General features: G+C 38.2%; 1 long non-coding RNA gene across 4 annotated transcripts in view; it reads left to right on the top strand.

The window, feature by feature from the left end:
- Positions 1-22484, top strand: part of LOC148995691 (uncharacterized) — an 81988-nt gene that overhangs the window by 36128 nt on the left and 23376 nt on the right. Inside the window, exon 1 of one of the 4 annotated variants that reach the window (XR_016169441.1) lies at positions 16440-18945. The exons of the other annotated variants lie outside the window; for them this stretch is intronic. This is a non-coding gene — a long non-coding RNA (uncharacterized LOC148995691). Of the gene's footprint in view, positions 1-16439; positions 18946-22484 lie in introns of those variants that run through there. 4 annotated transcript variants of the gene reach the window in all.

Genomic DNA, 22484 nt, shown 5'->3' with positions numbered 1-22484 from the left:
CACACACTGTGTAGATCAAATAGTAACACTCAGCACCATAAAGACCAAAAATGGCCCATTGAAACCCATTAAAACGTTGTTTAAATCAGTAATACATGAAACAGGATTTTTGCACAAACATCCTTTCATTTTGAAGCAAAAGCATTATATTTGCATTATATAGTGTATTCCACCAGATGACGTCACTACATATTTATTCCCTATGGGTGCAAATGCACCTTATTTTAGGCAATAGGCAATGTTTAATAGGTGGCCATTTTTGGTCTCTAATTTTTTGCAAAGTGGGACTGTGATAATCCAAATCTAAAGTTTTCTCTTTGCATTTAGTTTATTGAAAATAATTGAATTTTTGTGTTTTTTCCTCTTATACAAATCGATGGTTTCGCAAACAAAACTGGTAATTAAAGGGTTAAAATCCTGAAATTGAATACATTTTTGGTAGTTATGATGAGGACTGATGCTGGTTAAAAGATTTAACTTGGTAAAAGTGGAAAATAATAATAATATATAATATTTTAGGCAATGTTTAATATGTGGCCATTTTTGGTCCTTAATGCACTCAACGGTGTTAATCTAATGCAGCACAAGGGTTAAACCAGTCTAAGGTTGTTTGCTAGTCTAACTGGTATCTTAGCTGCCGCATTTTGCTAATTTTGACAAGTAGCAAGCCAAGCATACACCATTTGTGGAACATTAATAAAAAAACCATTTTTTTTAACTGGTATTTATTTGGCTAATTGGCACATTGTGATGGTTTTGCTAACCTAACTGCACACAAAATACAATGTTAAAGTAGAAAAGTTGCATCACTCCTTGCAACATCCTCAACCAATGACGTAAACCCGTTGTTGAGGAAAGTCAGCATGACTTTACAGTAACATAACAGTGCTAAAAACAAGCGAGTACACTTTCTGCTGTTACACTTGTGCTTGCGTCGGCTTCTCTCAGTATTTGGCTATGCTGAATGGGCTTTTATCCTCCTCCGGTGAGAGCGTGGGCCTTCTCCTTTGTGCCTTTCCTTGCCGATTTATTCCTGGAAATGATTGAGAGCGTACAAAGAGAGAGTGCTCTTAAAAAGCAAGTCCTTGTGTTTAGACGGCGTGGGCTGCTCGTCACTCTCGGCAGTCGGAAAACACTCCAGTTAATCCCGTCAATGACAGGAGTCGTCACCCGCGCCATACGGTAATGACACGGCGGTAAACACGAGCTGATAAATCTTTAAACATGATAGCATGACACTCATAGCTGAACACACAATTGCAATCGCTGTTAACAACAGTTAAAAACGTCTTATTAGTATTAATTTGAAAATTAAAATTAATACTTTGTATTAATCTCGAGTAAATGACGTTATTTTATTTAGTTAGAAAGTATTACAAAGTATTAATTTTAAAATTAATACTTTGTCAGAATCTCGAGTAAATGACGTTATTTTATTTAGTTAGTTTAGAATCGCAGGAGAATCTTTGTGGGGTTTTTTTAGTGCATTTTTAGTGCACTGCTGGTTTTTAGCGTTGAGTTTTGTTGTTTTTTGCACTTTGCTATGATGTCTCTAGATTGTATGCAATAGTTGTTTAGTTTAATGGTATTGCTGCTGAGGTATTTGTTTTTATTTCTTTATTTTATATTTTTTGTTTTTTTTAAGCATGCTGCAAGGTTGTTCTGAATGAGTTGATGAAAAGGTCATTTATGAACTAGTTATTTAAACAACTTTTGAGTGCAGTAAACAGGCAAACATGCTATTTTATTGCAAGCTTAAGTGTTTATTCAAATGCACTTGCTTTTTTACACGTATAGCCGTTTAAAATGCATATTGACGTACAATGCGCATTGGGTGACCTTAATAAAGACTGTCTGCCAGTCTTGGCTCTCTTTAGCATTCATAATTTGTTGCTTTTTCATTTTTAACAAAATCTTTCAAGCATTTCATCCACCCTGTCAAATGAATTACACAGAAAATGTATTATATTTATATTATTCTACAGTTCGTATGTTGACTCTTGAATGCTGATGAGAGCAGGACAGAACCTTAAATATTTCTCTTTCCAGCTTGAAATAACACACCCTTCGGAAACGCAGGAAAACGTTGCAGTTGCGTGTTATAAAGTCAGAATTTCGAGATATGAAGTTGAAATTGCGTGTTGTGGTGTCAGAATTGTGAGATATAAACTGTGAGATATGGAAAAAACAAGTCAAGGATTTTTCTTAGAATTGGCCTGATAACTCGCAATTGCAACTAATTCTGAGAAAAGATGTCAGAATTGTGAGATAAAAAGTCTCAATTCTGTCTTTTTTTTCTCGCAATTTCGACTTTATTTCTCAGAATTGCGACTTTGCATCACGCAATTGTGACTTATATTGTGACTATATTTCGCAATTGCGTCTTTCTCAGAATTGCGACTTTATATCTCACAATTGCGACTTTGTTTCTCAGAATTCCAACTTCATATATCGCAATTGCAACTTTATTTCTCAAAATTGCGACTTCATATCTCGCAATTGCAACTATTTTTCAGAATTACGACTTCATATCTTACAATTGCAACTTTATTTCTCAGAATTACGACTTCATATCTTACAATTGCAACTTTATTTCTCAGAATTGCGAATTCATATCTCGAAATTGTGACTATTTCTCAGAATTGCGAATTCATATCTCGAAATTGTGACTTTATTTCTCAGAATTGCGAATTCATATCTCACAATTGCGACTTTATTTCTCAGAATTGCGACTATTTTTCAGAATTGTAACTTCATATCTCGCAATTGCGACTTTATTCCTCAGAATTACGACATCATCTCACAATTGCGACTTTATTTCTCAGAATTATGACTTCATATCTCACAATTGCAACTTTATTTCTCAGAATTGCGAATTCATATCTCGAAATTGTGACTATTTCTCAGAATTGCGAATTCATATCTCGAAATTGTGACTTTATTTCTCAGAATTGCGAAATCATATCTCACAATTGCGACTTTATTTCTCAGAATTGCGACTATTTTTCAGAATTGTAACTTCATATCTCGCAATTGCGACTTTATTCCTCAGAATTACGACATCATCTCACAATTGCGACTTTATTTCTCAGAATTATGACTTCATATCTCACAATTGCAACTTTATTTCTCAGAATTGCGAATTCATATCTCGCAATTGCGACTTTATTTCTCAGAATTATGACTTCATATCTCACAATTGCAACTTTATTTCTCAGAATTGCGAATTCATATCTCGCAATTGCAACTTTATTTCTCAGAATTGCGACTTCATATCTCGCAATTGCAACTATTTTTCAGAATTGCGACTTCATATCTCACAATTGCAACTTTATTTCTCAGAATTGCGAATTCATATCTCGAAATTGTGACTATTTCTCAGAATTGCGAATTCGTGTCTCGAAATTGTGACTTTATTTCTCAGAATTGCGAATTCATATCTCACAATTGCGACTTTATTTCTCAGAATTGCGAATTCATATCTCACAATTGCAACTTTATTTCTCAGAATTGCGAATTCATATCTCACAATTGCGACTTTATTTCTCAGAATTGCGAATTCATATCTCGAAATTGTGACTTTATTTCTCATAATTGCGACTTCATATCTCGAAATTGTGACTATTTCTCAGAATTGCGAATTCATATCTCGCAATTGCGACTTTATTTCTCAGAATTGCGACTTCATATCTCAAAATTGCGACTTTATTTCTCATAATTGCGACTTCATATCTCGAAATTGTGGCTATTTCTCAGAATTGCGAATTCATATCTCACAATTGCGACTATTTCTCAGAATTACGACTTCATATCTCGCAATTGCGACTATTTCTCAGAATTACGACTTCATATCTCGCAATTGTGACTATTTCTCAGAATTGCGAATTCATATCTCGCAATTGTGACTTTCTCAGAATTGCGACTTCATATCTCGAAATTGCAACTATTTTTCAGAATTGCGACTTCATATCTCGAAAATGTGACTATTTCTCAGAATTACGACTTCATATCTCACAATTGCAACTATTTCTAAAAATTGCAACTTCATATCTTGCAATTGCGACTATTTCTAAAAATTGCAACTTCATATCTTGCAATTGCGACTATTTCTCAGAATTACGACTTCATATCTCGCAATTGCGACTTTATTTCTCAGAATTGCGACTTTATTTCTCAGAATTGCGACTTCATATCTCGAAATTGCGACAATTTCTCAGAATTTCGACTTTATTTCTCAGAATTGCGACTTCATATCTCGTAGTTGCGACTATATTTTTTAGAATTGCGACTTAATATCTTGCAATTGTGAGATGAAAAAGTAATTTTTTTTATTCAGTGGCGGAAACAAGCTTTCATAGGTTTTTATAATCTTGTTAGATTGTTGTTGTTGTTTTTTGCACTTTGCTATGAGGTTTCTAGATAGTTTAAAATAGTTTTTAGTCTGATTGCTAAGGTGTTTTGATTGTTTGTGTTTGTTTTGAAAGTTATTACATCTACAGTTCACATTGGTTGACTCATGCATGCTGATGAGAGCAGGACAGAACCTTAAACATTTCTCTTCCCAGCTTGAAATGACACACACTCCGAAAAACTGTTTTTGGAACTGAAAATGCGTCTGTTTCCCAGAATGCCTCTGGAGACGAGGCCTGTGATGTGAGATGCTTTGAGGTTGCAGACGGGTGAAGCTAAACCTCTTCTGTGTAAATCAAGGCCGTTCCCCTGTCCCGGAGCCGATGATGAGGCTGTTCTGTCAGCTCGCCCTCGCCACTGGAATCTGTGTCAACTGCAGATTCATCGACGGCTGATCAAAGCCTGACACTTTCATCTCCGACTCCACATCTTGCTTTGTTTTCGCTTGTCATTTCACAATGTTGCTTTCAAAGAAATATAATCATTATTTATCAGAGGAATATTTTTGATTTGTTTTGACTGGAGAATAACGACCCCGCCGTACGTGGCAGTAATTGACTCGCATGTCTGCGATTCGTTTGCTTATTCAGTCAGAGCAACAATTAAAGTGGATCTCAGGGAAAGTTTGGTGCAACTCTTCAAATCTAAAGGACTTTGGAGTTGTTTCAGTGAATGCTCATTTTCATGAATGCCTGGAAAAGACTTTCCACTGTTTAAAGCCTAAAACGTTCCTGTTGTCCTGTTCATTTGATATTTTAAACACACATTATTATTAGATGGTTTTCTTTTCTTTTATGCATTTACATTATTAGATTATTTTAGTTTTTTTTTTAAATCTTTCATTAAGGATTCTAATTCATTAATTCTATTTTAAGTGTTTTAGTGCATTGCTATTTTTTTTTAAGTATTGTTGCCTAGTTTTCAGCATACTAAAAACCACCAAAACACTACAACCATGCATCACAACACCTCAAATACATTTTTGTGCATAGCTTTGCAGTATCGAGGGTCTTCTGGGTGCTTGCTGAAACATGGATTGAAACGCAGCAGGAGAATGCACACGCTGAGCTTTAATCCTTACTGTGAGGGGTTTGTTCAAACCTAAAGCAAACATATGTTATACTCGATGATTTTTCCAATATGCTTAAAATACATCAAAAGTCAAAACCACATGCTGCTTCCATAGCAACCATGCTATTGCTGCCCATGCATCTTTAAAGATCCTGTGTTGAACATGTGGAGAACAGAAAGTCATTTAATGCAAACGTATTGACGTTTAATGTGCTCATTGGCAGTGTTTGAGAAGGCGGTCTGATCTACAGCAGAAAATCCCCGGCCAATACGCATTACAGAAATCACATCCTACACGAATCAGTCCGTCAGCGAACTGTAAGTGGGGGCTGTTATGGGTTTAATGTGTGGAACAAAATATTTTCCGGATTATCCTCATTACAGCCTGATCAGTCCTCCGAAGCAATTAGTGTTTCACAGCTTCATCTGACTATCGTTATCGTCGCGCTCACAGGCCTGCGGGCTCTCCAGCGCTCGCTATTCGTCTGTTCATTTACATTGTGTGTCTTGAAATCTATCAATCCATGCAAAAACTTTTAGTATGTTTCAAATATTAATGTTTCAGCCTTAAGACAATATTTGATAGTTATCTCAGTGTTAATTGAGAATTGTTAATGACTTGTTTTGCATTCAGAGAAACCATCGTTTTAGAGTAGATTCACAGTTTAATGCAATTAGTATTGTGCAGTCAAAATCTCCAATATCCATTCATTTTTTTTTCTTGCATTGCTGATATAAATGAGTAGAATCAGAGTTTGACGCAGTAGGTTCACCGAAGTGACTAATCGATTCCCTAGAGAGACCAATCGATTTATCGAGCGACTAATCGACTCACTGAACCAACAATTCGTTCCACCGGAGCGACTAATCGATTCACCGGAGCGACTAATCGGTTCACCGGAGCGGCTAATCTCTTCACCGGAGCAACTAATCGGTTCACCGGAGCGACCCATCGGTTCACCGGAGCGACCAATCGGTTCGCCGGAGCAACCAATCGGTTCACCGATTCCATTTACTAAATCGACTCGAAATTGATCAATTTATCGAGCGACTAATCGACTCACTGAACCAACAATTCGTTTCACTGGAGCGACTAATTGTTTCACCGGAGCGACTAATCGGTTCACCGGAGCGACTAATCGGTTCACCGGAGTGGCTAATCGGTTTACCGATTCGATTTACTAAATTGACTCGAAATTGATCGATTTATCGAGAGACTAATCGACTCACTGAACCAACAATTAGTTTCACTTGGAGCGACTAATCTTTCACTGGAGCGACTAATTGTTTCACCGGAGCGACTAATTGTTTCACCGGAGCGACTAATCGGTTCGCCGGAGCGACCAATCGGTTCGCCGGAGCGACCAATCGGTTCACCGGAGCAACTAATCGGTTCACTGGAGCGACTAATCGGTTCACAGGAGTGACTAATCGACTCACTGAACCAACAATTCGTTCCACCGAAGCGACTAATGGGTACACCGGAGCGACTAATCGGTTCACCGGAGCGACTAATGGGTTCACCGGAGCGAATAATCGGTTCACCGGAGGGACTAATCGGTTCACCGGAGCGGCTAATCGGTTCACCGGAGCGACGAATCGGTCCACAGGAGCGACTAATCGGTTCACTGGAGCGACTAATCGGTTCACCGGAGCGACTAATCGGTTCACCGGAGCGACGAATCGGTTCACCGGAGGGACTAATCGGTTCACCGGAGCGGCTAATCGGTTCACCGGAGCGACGAATCGGTTCACAGGAGTGACTAATCGGTTCACCGGAGCGGCTAATCGGTTCACCGATTCGATTTACTAAATTGACTCGAAATTGATCGATTTATCGAGCGACTAATCGACTCACTGAACCAACAATTCGGTTCACCGGAGCGACTAATCGGTTCACCGGAGCCTCTAATCCGTTCACCGGAGCGACTAATCGGTTCACCAGAGCGACTAATCGGTTCACCGGAGCGACTAATCAGTTCACCGATTAGATTTACTAAATTGACTCGAAATTGATCGATTTATAGAGTGACTAATTGACTCACTGAACCAACAATTCGTTCCACTGGAGCGACTAATCGATTCACTGGAGCGACTAATCGATTCACCGATTCGATTTACTAAATTGACTAATTGATTCATTGAATAGACTGATGTATTCTTTGAATCGACTCACTGATTCTTTGAATCAATGAATTGATTCACAAAATCTAGGCTGCGTAGGCTTATTTGCACTACTACACCACATACTGAAACAAGTGTCTATAAATATCAGTGTACTTCAGGAGGAGGAGGAAGATGATGAAGACGAGGAACAATGTGTCTGCTTTCAGTGACCCGCAGCATTACTCACACTGTCAGCTGCTGTCTCAACACCTTTCTGTAGATCCATGCGTTCACACGGTGGAGTCCAGCCAACCGGTGAGACACACCGAGACTAAAATACAGTCAGTCGCCCACTGGTGATCCTATTATTGGGACTGGAAACCTGCTTAACATTATTAGGATCATTTGTAAAAAAAAAAAATGTACAAATGTATATTTGTAATATAATTATACAATATATATATTTAAGAAATATTTTCATGAATATACTGTATAGATTTATATTATATATAAATATTTTATATATAAATAATATTTTTTTCTTTTATTTTGGATGCGATTAATCGTTTGACAGCCCTAATAATTGCCATAAAAATAACATTCAGTCAAGTAAAAACGTTCAGATAAATCGTGAAGGCAGTGTCAGTGAAGTATTACTATACAGTCGTTCTTCTAAACTCAGCAGTCTGCAACAGTGAGCTTAAACTATCCCCAAAACACTTTAAGAACCAACTTGTCTATTTATTGTTTGTCTGCCGAAATGTCTCAAAGTCAGCCGAAGCAATGAGAAATCCCATCTTATGCTGCGCTTCAGTAATGTCTCCTGTGGTTTTGTGTTGGGGTTGTTGTTCCTCCTCAGTTGTTACACCGCTGGAAGAAAAGCTGAGGCCTGCAAACAGGGTTCAGGAAACATCCAACACCCAATATCTGACTAAGCGCTTCTCCGATCTTTGTCTGTCGGCGGCTTTATTCACTCGCGAGCTCACATCCATCAGAGAACGAGAAGATTAAACCCCTCGCTGATATTTCCGGGACAAATCCCATTTCATGCCAAAGATAGAATTCCAAGTTCATTACAGACGTTTTCCATCAAGTTTTTTTTTTGCCAACGGACAGTTTGAAAATCACAGTGTGCTTGTCATTTTCATGTGAATCAGGATTTCTATTTGTTCAATCAGTAGTTGATTGGGTGCTGAAAGCCAAAGACTTTTCAGAGCAAGTTGTTACATTTTGATTATGCATTAAATAAAATAAAAAAGTACAGTTTCATTCCATGTTGATCAGAGTTTTTAGAGCAGGTTTGGGGATGTCTCAATTCTTCAGATCTGGTTTGAGTTCTTAAAGGAGTAGTTTACTTATAAAAAGACTTTTGCTGATACTTTACTCACCCCCATGTCATCCAAGATGTCCATGTCTTTCTTTCTTCAGTCGAAAAGAAATTAAGGTTTTTGATGAAAACATTCCAGCATTTTTCTCCATATAATGGACTTCAATGGGAACCAAACGGTTCAAGGTCCAAATGAGAGTTTTAGCGCAAACTGTTCAAAGGGCTTTAAACGACACCAGACGATGAATAAGGGTCTTATCAAAATGAACGAATCTTTTTTCGTGTCATTTGGTTGATTCAATGAATGAATTGAACGGATTGACTCGGAAAAAGATTCGTTCATTTTGATGAACGAGTTCGAACGGGAGAGTCACGAACGCGCATCACAGAAGCAAGGTGACCATTTGAACTTATAAAACTTTGTTTTTTTAAACGAGCGATCGTTTCGCTTGATAAGACCCTTATTCATCGTCTGGAATCGTTTAAAGCCCTTTCAACAGTTTGCACTGAAACTGTCTTTTGGACCTTGAACCGTTTGGTTCCCATTAATTAAACCTTAATTTCTTTTCGACTGAATAAAGGAAGACATGGACATCTTGGATGACATGGGGGCGAGTAAATTATCAGCAAAAGTTTTTTTTTTAAAGTGAACTACTCCTTTAATAAAAGTGTTTTGTTTTTTTGTCGTGGCCATCCGTCTGAAAGTGTTTGTCTATCAGTCTCTTTGGAAAGTATCAGTCTATCCTTTTTTGTGGAAAAAAAGTGTTAGCCCATTTGAAAAGGAATGTCTTTGTATCCGTTCGTCTGGAAAAAAAAGTGTCTGCCTAAAAAAAATCTGAAAACGTATCTCTATGCCCATCCATCTGAAAAGGACACCCATCTGAAATGTTTCTGTCTATCATACGGGTGAAAAAAGTGTCTGAAAAATACGATGTTTTCCTGTCTGTTCATCTGAAAAGGTGTCTGCCTGTGTGTCTGAAAAAAGTGTCTTTTTAAGACTGAAAAACAGCATCTGTCTGTCTGAAAAAGTATCTGAAACAAGTACCTGTCTGTCTGAAATATTGTCTGCATATTAAATCATCTGACTATCTGTCTGTCTGTCTATTCATTCGTCTGAAAAAACACCTGTCTGTCCATCTATTCATCTGACTGTCTATACGTCAGTTTATGCATTTGTCTGACTATCTGTCTGTTTATTCCTTTGTCTGAAATAAGTACCTGTCTTTCTATCCATTCGTCTGACTATCTGTCTGTCTGTCAGTTTATGCATCCATCTGACTATCTAGCTGTCTGTCTATTCCTTCGTCTGAAAAAAGTACCTGTCTGTCAATCTATTCGTCTGACTATCTTTCTGTCTATCCAATGGTCTGTCTGTCTGTCTATGCATTCGTCTGACTATCTTTCTGTTTGTCGGTCTATGCATTCGTCTGACTATCTGTCTGTCTGTCTTTCCACAAATGCATATTCCTTCGTCTGAAAAAGTACCTGTTTGTCTATCCATTCGTCTGACTGTCAGTCTATCCATTCGCCTGAAAAAGTACCCGTCTGTCCATCTATTCGTCTGAATGTCAGTCTATCTATTCACCTTACATAAATACCTGTCAGTCTCTCCATTCATCTGAACAAAATACCTGTCTATCAGTCTATGGATTCGTCTGAAAAAAGTATCTGTTCTTCTATCCATTCATCTGACTATCTGTCTGTCAGTCCATCCATTCGCCATCCATTCTTCTGACTGTCTGTCTATCTATCCATTCATATGACTATGTCTGTTTGTCTGTCTGTCCATCGTTTTGTCTGACTATCTACCTGTCAGTCTACCCATTCGTCTGAAAAAAGTACCTGTCTGTGTCCATCCATCCATTCATGTCTGTCTGTCTATCTATCCATTCGTCTGACTGTCTGTCTGTCCATCTATTCATTCGTCTGACTCTGTCTATCCATCCTTTTGTCTGACTATCTGTCTGTCTATCCATTCGTCTGACTATCTGTCTGTCAGTTTATCCATTCGTCTGAAAAAAGTACCTGTCTGTCCATCCATTCTTCTTTCTGTCTGTCTCTGTATCTATCCATTTGTCTGACTGTCTGTCTATCTGTCTATCCATTCGTCTGACTATGTCTGTTTGTCTGTCTGTCCATCGTTTTGTCTGACTGTCTGTCTGTCTATCTATCCATTCGTCTGAAAAAAGTACCTGTCTGTCCATCCATTCATCTGACTGTCTTTCTGTCTATCTGTCTATCTATCTATCAGTCTGTCTGTCTGTCCATCTATCTATCTATCTATCTATCTATCTATCCATCCATTCGTCTGACTGTCTGTCCGTCTATCCATTCGTCTGACTGTCTGTCTGTCTGTCCATCTATTCATTCGTCTGACTCTGTCTATCCATCCTTTTGTCTGACTATCTGTCTGTCTGTCTATCCATTCGTCTGACTATCTGTCTGTCAGTTTATCCATTCGTCTGAAAAAAGTACCTGTCTGTCCATCCATTCTTCTGTCTGTCTATCCATTCGTCTGACTATGTCTGTTTTTCTGTCTTTCTGTCTGTCCATCGTTTTGTCTGACTGTCTGTCTGTCAGTCTATCCATTCGTCTGAAAAAGTACCTGTCGGTCCATCCATTCATCTGACTGTCTTTCTGTCTATCTATCTATCAGTCTATCTATCTATCTATCCATCCATCCATTCGTCTGACTATCTGTCTATCCATCCTTTTGTCTGACTATCTGTCTATCCATTCGTCTGACTATCTGTCTGTCAGTTGTAATACATCATGGGAGTGTCCTGTCACTTGATCAATTCTGATTGGTGGATCTCTCTACAGGATTATGGGTAATGTTGTTTTTCAATTGGGATCTGTTTTTTTTTTTAAACATGTAAAATGTAAAACCACTTTGACAGAAACGTATCCTCTGAACCGGCCTAAAATATTCATACGTTGATGTTTCTTTAGTGGCTGTATGAACTAAAGGAGCTGGTCCTCTAGAGTGTGTCATTTGGCATGTTATCACTGAGGGTGTTTGTGAAGTGCATCTCACGTTTGTAATTATCTCTTCATTCTGGAGACTCAAGCACTAACAGCACCATCTGTTTTGTGTGTGTGTGTTCAGGTACGGCACACACACACCTGTCTGATCTCTCTCAGCGCCGTCAGCTCACAGCGGCTTCTGTCCACATCTCACACACATCTCTGAGCCAAACACTTTTGAAGAGACGCCAGAGGAACACGTGCTGTTAGTGAACACTACACCGACACCTGGGGAGGGGACAGGTGTCCTGTCTGTCTGAAGAATACCTGTCTGTCTGTCTATCTGTTTGAAGAAAGCCTGTTTGTCTAAAGAATGTCTGTCTGTCTCTGTCTTAAAAATACCTGTCTGTCTATCCAGATGTCTGTGAGCATCTATGCATGTTTTATATCTAAAAAAAAGTGCGTCTGTCAGTCTGATAAAGTTAATTACCTGTCTGTCTTTAAAAGTATCTGTTTATCTAAAACCTGTCTGTCTAAAATATCTACCCATTTATATATCCGTCTGTCTGAACAAAGCATCTATCTATCTGTCTGTCTGTCTATCTATCTGTCTGTCTGTCTGTCTGTCTATCTATCTGTCTATCTATCCATCTATGTCTATCTGTCTGTGTGTCTGTCTGTCTATCTATCTGTCTGTCTGTCTGTCTGTCTGTCTATCTATCTGTCTATCTGTCTGTCTATCTATCCATCTATGTCTATCTGTCTGTGTGTCTGTCTGTCTATCTATTTATCTGTCTGTCTATCTGTCTGTCTATCTATCTATCTATCTATCTATCTATCTATCTATCTATCTATCTATCTATCTATCTGTCTGTCTATCTATCTGTCTATCTATCTATCTGTCTATCTATCTATCTATCTGTCTGTCTGTCTGATAGATAGATAGATAGATAGATAGACAGATAGTGTCTATCTATCTATCTATCTATCTGTCTATCTATCTGTCTGTCTATCTGTCTGTCTATCTGTCTATCTATCTATCTATCTATCTATCTATCTATCTATCTGTCTATCTATCTATCTATCTGTCTATCTATCTGTCTGTCTGTCTATCTATCTATCTATCTGTCTGTCTATCTATCTGTCTATCTATCTATCTATCTATCTATCTGTCTATCTGTCTGTCTATCTATCTGTCTATCTATCTGTCTGTCTGTCTGTCTATCTATCTATCTATCTGTGTGTCTGTCTGTCTATCTATCTATCTATGTCTATCTGTCTGTCTATCTGTCTATCTATCTATTTCTATCTATCCATCCATCTATCTGTCTGTCTGTCTGACAAAGTCTTTCTTTTTTTCTTTCTGTCTGTCTTTCCTTTCTGTCTATTAGCAAATTAGTTTCTGACACTCTATAATTCATTTTTATAAAGGCCCAAAATGGCCCTTTGATTTCAACAATAATTTATAATTAGGCATATAATACAAAATGTAAATGTTTAAAGTAAAAAACAACAACAGCATCAACAAAGAAAACAGCAGAGGAATTCATTACTACAGCATTTTTTTTTTGTCATAAATTATTTTTGCTCCGACCCGTTATTAATTTCCATCCCTGCCTCTTTCCAATTAATGACTTCAAAAGGCTTGAATCCCGACTGCAGTGCGGCGAGGCCGATCATAACCACTGCGCCATATTTCATCATAAAGGGTCACTTTATCAAACATCTCGGCCGGTTTGGAGGCCTACCAAATGTGCGATTAGCAGCGGATGTGCTGATAACGTCCAGATGTCCCGCGATGACTTTCCTCGCTGCTGACTTTAATGACTCAGGTGTGAGGAGGAGGAGGATATTGATTCTGTCTGGAAGGCTGTAGACGGGATGTGTTTAGGATGAGCAGGAAGACCGTGATGGCTTTGTTTCTCTTGTCGTTTGCTAATGCAGCTAGCGCTCGCGGTCTGTTTAAAACTGGCGCGAGATGGAGCTGAATCTCGGATTATTGATTCGAGTTCACTTAAGGATATGAACCCAGCCATTGAGTGTGTGTACCGTTAGGACGCTCGATTCAATGCTTGGCGCCACAGTGAAATACAGACATGACCGTTCGGGTTTTATCAAATCTCCGTCCACCAGGACAGAAACGTGCTTTACACTTTTCCCATCGAACATGCTTGAGTTGTGCTTGTGTTACTGAGACATCCTCAAAGCAGAGATGCGTGCTTATTATCATATATTATTATTATATCTCATCCCACACCATTTGCCGTAGGCCTATGAATGGGGTTTTTAAATCATGTGGTTTGAGGAGAGTTGCGCTAAACACTGACGTTTAACCCTCCTAGCAACAATCCCATAGTCACCACTGAAAAAAGTTGTTTTTAGATTGAGGCCTACTATTAATCAGTTCCTAAACTAAATACAAATCCCATCCTAACTGAGGGAAAACAAGTTGACTAAAAGATTGAATGCAATATTAGTTGATAATAGTGATTTATAAGCTTTTTTTTTTTTAACAAATGTGACTGATTAGTTTTGTACAAAATAAAAGCATTTCAAAGCAAACTTCCTGGTTAAACATTAAAAACACTCTATTTTGTTTACTGTTGACACATTTATCCCAAAATAATGTTTTTTTTTTAGCATTGTGGTGCATATAAGCTCAGATCAATGAGGCCTAAAATTAATCAGTTTAAAAAACAAAATGAAAAACCTAACCAAACTGAAGGAAAAACAAGATTTTAAAAGGCCAGGAGCACAAAAGGTGTTACCGGGTCTTCAACACATTAGTTATTTATTTATTATGGGCTTGTTAATTTACGTTGAGCTGATTCTCTCCCGCTCGGATACAGAAAGTCTGCATCATCATCAGCTTGGCAAAACCACCCTGATATCCAGTGCTAATTGCGAGGTAAAGCGTTTCCTAATTAGCTATGAATGAGCGGCGTGCGACAACTCTCTCTTTGTGTTCAGTCTCTCTGTGTTGTGGCATAAAAGCAAACTGAATCAAAACGCTAGGCCGCGTTTAATGTCACAAAGCCAGAAGAGAAGTAGCCCGCCTCGACGGGAATAAAGCGACTGGTGTGAATATCAACACCCACCCGGTGGCTCTACTTCACACTGAGTCTAAATTTAAACTCTCTAGTCGCTAGTATTAGCTGCTAATGCTCTGGAGACCGTCACGCCCACTCGCCTTCCAGACACGCTTGTTATTGTTTGTATTTCCACGTTTCACTTCTCAAAGCACCTGTGCTAAAATAGAAGACGCCACCTCGTCTTGTTATCTCGCCTGCGTTCGCGCTATTTAAGTGCTTAACATGTTTTTTGTTTTTTTTGAGTCTATCCAGTAGCTCTAATCTTGAGTATTTAACATGTGAGAAGTAAAACAGTGCAGATTATTGTGTTAAATTCATGTGAATCAGAATCTCTTCTCTGATGACGAGGGCGGGGCAACCTGTCACTCACATGAGATCCACCAATAGCAAACCACAACCATCCAATCAGCCACCCACAAGCTCCACCCACATTTGTTCTTGTTTAAGAATGCAATACGTGTTTATGACGTTTTCTGTTAAGACTAGTTCACACTACATGATTTTATGCCGATTTAAGCCCGATTTGCCAATCGTTGAGCTTGCCGACAGGTCAGGGTATTATCGCGGGGGATGAACGCTCGCCAATCTGAGCCAACAACGCATCAAAGACGCTCGCAGACGCCCCACAGACGTCTAAGAGGTCATCATATTATAAGTTTCAGAACTGAAAACGTCCTTGTTAGTCCAATAAAAGCTTTTATTGACACCAGGCTCTGCAAACGAGTCGTTTTTCAAAGTGGGGAACTATGACATCAAAGAGGAGAAGCAGGTAACATGGCCGTTAGCCCCGCCCACCGATTCGCGCATTACATGCATAGCTAAATAACATAGGCCTACCTCGTGATGACAAACCAGGTCGAGAGTGAAACTCATTATAATATGCAAAACTATTATCCACTCACAGCAGTGGGTGTTTACTTCCAAGTCTTCTACAGAGATGCCCATAAAACCGAGCCTTTTTGAGTTGGGCTCAAAACTAGGGTAGAAAATAGCCTATTACTTATTCATTTTGATGTTTTTTTAATGTAAAAACCAAGCGAACGTCATAAGTTGACCTCAGACAACAATATAAATTTTTTTAAAAAGCCAGTTCATAGCTGTGTCTGAAATCGCTCCCTATCCACTATATAGTGCACTATATCGGGTGTCGGCCATTTTGTAGTGGTGTCCGAATTCTGAGTGAACGACATCATTCCCTACATTCATTCACTACTTTTACCCACAATCCTCTCTGAATTCGAGTGTACATTCGATGTACACTCGCTGAAGCCCTATTTCCCACAATCCAATGCGGAGAGAACTGAGCGCGCATGAAAGTTCGGCGCGAGCAAGTTTAAACCAGAGATTACATTACATCCAGTGGAGGATTTGAAAAATATCCGTTAATCGTCGTTTTGAACATAATAACGGTCGCCGGAGGGCGCTCGACGACACGTCGTCTGTGAACGTGAGAGTTGATGTACAATTTCAGTCGATGAAACTACAAAGCTGGCACGGAGGTATAATTACAAAATAAAGTCATTATGATCGTTATTGGTGTTAATATTATTTTATAAAGTAGGTAATGTAAGATAAAAGGAGTTTTATCAGTACGCGTGACGAAGCCTTTTCTGCGACAGCTCCAACTCTCCGACGCACAGTGTAAACGTCAGCGTCCGAATTCACTCACTTCATCTCGTTCACTCCTTGCAGATATAGTGCACTCAAATGCCATACACTATATAGGGATTAGTGAATGAGTGAACGAGTGAGCGGTTTCAGACACAGCTCATGACCCCTTTAAGAGTGTTAAGGTTAAGTCTTATGGCCAATCCCAATTCTACCCCTTACCCCTTCACTTTCCCCTAGCCCTACCCCTTCGCCTTCTCCTTGACCCTTGAAACAGAGTGGCAATGCGTAGGGGTGAAAATATTCCCCTAAGAAATGGGACACCACTACGCCTCCGTTAAACGTCATTATAAGTCGTCGCTAGCGCCTACGTCACAGGAGATGCGCCGATGTTTATCACAACTTCCAAGATGCCGTCGACAGCTGCTGTTATCTCAGTCGCGTGGGTTACAGCTATTTTCTTGCATTTATCTTGTGAAGTTCGTAGGAAACAACGGAGACGACGAAAATATGTTGCGGGACTATCGTTAGCAAACTACAGTAATTTTAGCGATTTTTTTTTTTTTTTAAACAAACGTTTCTGTGAAGAAACTGACCGTAAATATGAACACAATATTGAATGTAACATAAAGCAAATCATTATTTGTCGTTACAAAACTTATTAAAGCCACAAATACTTACATTTATGGGTCTCCTTTGTCGCTTGGGCAGCCATTTTGCGTCTGTAGCCTGGGTTAGCAGTGACACTTCTCATACCCCTTCGTTTGAAGTGTGCTCCCGAAAAATCTTCGTTTGAAGGGCTATCTGACCCTTCCCCCTAGCCCTCCCCCTCCAACCAATTGGGATTGGCCCTTAATGCCATTGCAGATTCTATTCGAAAGTACAAAAAATGCACACAAAAGTGTCCCTGCTCTTAATGTACAATCATTAATGAACATCTTTAATTTTAATGAGGACGAATTACAACCCAGAACCTCTATGCAAAAATCCTAATACAAACTGAAATGGTGGATCAAATGGTGTGTTCAAGTCATTTTCATGGGAGTAAGATGGCGGTGTACTTTCTCTTAATTTATTACACAAAAATAAAAATACAGCAAGAAATGACGACATAAAAAAATCCGTCATGCCCGCCTTTACGACGCTCACATCTGTCCTGACAGCCGAGCTCTCGGGTTTCAAAGCGTATAGTTGAACAATGTGAAACTGCATCCTGAAAGCTTTAGGATACGTCTAATGCTCGTCAGATCTTTTCCAGAACATGAATTTTTAATTCTGACAGAGTTTCCTCCATAGTTTGCCTTTACCTCAGGGATGCGCGCGCCTTTTCCCGCCGAGGAATCTTTGATGACGAGGATCGCGAGTCACAAGCGCCGTTCCCATTATATTCCCTCTTTTCTCTCATGTAGCCTATAGCTTTCCGTTTGAAATGCATATTTATGCTTTCACAGGAGCGCTTACTGGGGAAATACGAAAGCTGTTTGAAAGGTAAGCTTTTCTCACGGAGAGAAGAACAGTCAGGTTAAGGATAACACAAGAACACATGAGTGTAAACTGCAATCATACATTAATGAACATTTAAAAAGACGTGTTTTGCTTTATTATTATTTTTTTAAATATTATATTCAGTGGTGTGATGACGACAATGCAGCTGAACGTTAATAAATTACAAATTTATTCAAAATAAAATTATTACAGATTACTATAAAACATTTGACATATAAATAGTTATATTTAAATTTATAAGATAGTTATTAAATTACATATGTATGATCAGTGGTATCTATGATGATGCAGCTCAACATGAATTAATAACAAATGTATTTTAAAAAGTCTTTTATTGTTATTATTTTAATTTTCTGAATCAATGCATAAATTGGTGACCTAATTTAGGCTACACATGAATATTACTTTATGGATCGAATGAAAAACGGTATTCTGATTTTTAATAAATTCTGATTAATAAAGCAAGATGAATTTAGGAGCAATTTTTCATGCTTTTCAACATGCAAGCCCAATGAATATTTGTAGGAGCATTCAGGCAATTATTGTAAGTTTGACATTTCGTATTAGAAACGAGACCCGTGAAAAAGCCATTTTCATGCGACACAAGTTCAGTTTGCCCACGTGACTCGAACGGTCGTGTAGAAGTTTCCCACCAGCACATGTTGGACGTGGTTCTGTCTGGATGCGGTGTGTCTGAAGACGAGCCGTTGACTCACTGGATCCGTCTTCGAGAGTCCACAGATTTGACGTGGGTGAGACAATGACTTTGGCCTGTTACCAGCGTGACTTCCAACAGCTGCTCCCTCTCTGTCCAGAACCAGCCGGAAGTCTTCGCAACGATCTGCGAACCTCAGTCTGGTAAGATATTAATGCTTATCGTATTTATACGGCCTGTTCAAACCAAGAACAAAAGACTGTCTCGTTCTAAATTTAAAACAATGGCAGTCCACAATAAAACTATAAGATAACAACAGAGAGAAATACACTCTTTCAAAACAGCCAATCAGAATCCATCTTGCATTTAAAGCGACAGACAACAAAACTGGGTAACGCTTTAAACAAAAACAAAAATTCGCAGTAAATTAGGAATAATTTTGTGTAACTAATTCTAAACTAAATCCTATCATCCCCTAACCCTATACTAAGTACATTTATTGCTTAATATTTCTCAGTGCTTAAATGATGTAAATTTAAGTGAACAGCCAATCAGAATCCATCTTGCATTTAAAGCGACAGACAACAAAACTGGGTAACGCTTTAAAAAAAAAATTTGCAGTAAATTATGAATAATTTTATGTTACTAATTCTAAATTAAATCCTATCCTTCCCTAACCCTATAGTAAGTACATTTATTGCTTAATATTACTCAGTGCTTAAATGACTGTAAATTTAAGTAAAAAAAATACTGTAAAAAATAATTACTGTAACAGTTACACCTTAAAATAAAGTGTAACCCAAAACTGCAGTGCGCACTTGAAATAAACAAAATGAAATGATTCATGCACTTTAAGCGGGGTGTCCATTACCCTTCAAATTGCGAATTGAAAATAGCCTATGCCCAGTAATTTAGCAAAAACTCCCATATAAACCATAAAAAAAGTTTACGCACACATGGATTATGTGCCGCTCTCAGTCCTTGACATTAATGCCTGGAAAACACACTTACCAACATCTGTTGCCATAATTGTTGGAATGACTTATCACAAGAGGAGATAATTACGTTTCAGACGCATAACAACGGTTAATCGTCATTTCGCAATAGTTTTTTTTATCGACATTTAGAAAATATCGCAAAGGTTTTGCGCAAATCTGTCACGTAAACGCGGCTATAATCGTGTTAGCAACTTATTAATAATGTATTAACTTCGTTTGTTGTCGAGGTCGAAGATTGTGCGTCGGCTCAAACGGTAAAAGCTAGCCGAGTTAGCTAGATGCTAACATAAGGCTTTCTTTCTATGTGCTTTTTTTCACCACTTGATATGAATTCTGGGTCTTGAAGTGAAATGTTTGGATGTTTTATGTGTTAGTTGAAGGATCATCGGTTAGCCTGGCTTTCTCTTTGTATTCAAACGCTTCACGATGTTGCACAAACGCCGCGCAGCTCTCGCTAACCCGAGTTTTCCCGTCGCCCGAAGCCATGACTCAACCAAACAACAGCATGAGGCCGGTTTCTCCGTGGTTCTCCCGCGTCATGAGCGTGACGTGTGTGGGACGGGTAAGAGGATCTTGATGGCTTCATGCTGGGGTTGATAAATGATGCTCCCAGATGCTGCTCTCTGATCAGACTCGCGACCTGCTAAGTGTCTCTGTTAAAAGCCCGAGTCAACCTTCGGCCTGTCCTGGGATCAGCTGAGGATGACATGTTTGGACAAACCTTCAGAGACGAACGCTTTCAAGTCTGAATGATGATGAACAGACCGTTGAGGACACTCGAAACATGCTCAGCATTGCTGCAAGGGACACTTTATTTATTAGCATGCTAGCTTTTTTTTTTCTTCCATGCTAGCTTTTGCCTTTCTGGTCAAACGAATCTTAAAAGGTATCTTCCTGTGCTAGTTAGTAAAAATTAGCTATTAATGCCGTTTATTGGCGTAGATATTTATAGGAAACTTGTTTTTTTCTGACCTTATACATTTTATAATATTAATATTATGTATTTATTTTAAACAATTAATTGTGATAAACGACAATAAGAATAACTATTATTTTGTATTTATTTTAATTAATATTATTTTTTATTATTAATGTTTTTAAATAGTTTTGTCTCAATAAAAGTTTTTTATATTAAATGATTAGTTATGATTATTAATTATATTATATAATACAAATTATTTTTTATTAATAATAAAAAAATTATTATTCAGTTAACTGACATTAATTTCTTAAAAAAATAAAATAGAATTATAATAAAAAACAATAAATAAGTATAATTTAATCTAATATATTTGTTTGAATAGTATTTGTTAAAATAAGAGAATAATTTACTGTAATGTATTTTTTTTCATAATTATTTATTAAAATGATTAAACGTAATTAATACAAGATGGAGGCCGATAAACACACTCGACGGGATCGGACGAGGACAGAAAATCAGTGTGAAAATGAACGGTTATATTTCAGCATCCACTGACTCGAATCGTGTCGTGTGTGTGTGACGGACCTCAATTAATAAAACAATACAGTCAACAGTCTAAAGTTGCAAAAGCCAAAGAGTGCAGGAGTGTGTTTTCTGATGCTGACATGTCTGATGGGGAAACACACACACATATCTGCCGGCCGTGTCTCTGTAATCTTCCCATTACGTGTAGAAAGGCCTAGGGCTTTTCTCCAGCCGGAGACCTTAAAACAATCCCCCGCTGAAACATGATCCACGTCTGTGACGATGATGAATCTCCAGCGACCCGACCGGAGAAATGAATCAGACGAAACACCATACGAGCCCACAGATGTCTGAAACAAGCGTCTCGGCTTCGTCACGGACACTTCCAGAGCCAAATCACCACTCGACGTTTCTAGCTTTGACAATTAAAGGCATAATTCAGTCGAAAATGCACATTTGACTCCTTCGAGTTTTTGGAGACTGTCGTCCGTTGGACGGGAACTGGAGCTTCTGAAAAGCGTCATAAAAGTGTCCACACAGTATATTATATTCATAAATCAAACGTTAGCTGTGTGTGAGAAACCGGACAGAATTTAAGTCGTTATTTACTGAAAATATTTGAGAGAATTCATGAACGAATCGTTCTTTTGAATCAAATCTTTTAAAATGATTCATTCACAAAATTAACTGATCGATGGGTACTGGAGCTTCTGAAAAGCATCATAAAAGTATAATAAAAGTGTCCACACAGTATATCATATTCGTAAATCAAACGTTAGCTATGTGTGAGAAACCGGACAGAATTTAAGTCGTTATTTACTTAAAATATTTGAGAGAATCCATGAATGAATCGTTCTTTTGAATCGAATCTTTTTAAATGATTCATTCACAAAATAAACTGGAGCTTCTGAAAAGTATAATAAAAGTGTCCACACAGTATATCATATTCATAAGTCCAACGTTAGCTATGTGAGAGAAACCGGACAGAATTTAAGTCGTTATTTACTTAAAATATCCAAGAGAGAATTCATGAACGAATCGTTCTTTTGAATCGAATCTTTTTAAATGATTCATTCACAAAATAAACTGGAGCTTCTGAAAAGTATAATAAAAGTGTCCACACAGTATATCATATTCATAAGGAAATGTTAGCTATGTGTGAGGAACTGACCAAAAATTAAGTCGTTATTTACTGAAAATGTTCAATTGTTCTTTTGAATCGAATATTTTTAAATGATTCATTCACAAAATGAGCTGATCGACTGGAACTGGAGCATAAAAGTATTCACACATGTCA

The sequence above is a fragment of the Pimephales promelas genome, chromosome 2 (genome assembly GCF_988280905.1).
Source record: "Pimephales promelas chromosome 2, fPimPro1.hap1.1, whole genome shotgun sequence".
Classification (NCBI taxonomy): domain Eukaryota; kingdom Metazoa; phylum Chordata; class Actinopteri; order Cypriniformes; family Leuciscidae; genus Pimephales; species Pimephales promelas.
The sequence above is the reverse complement of the archived record's forward strand: the minus strand, read 5'-3'. Positions and strand labels throughout refer to the sequence as shown.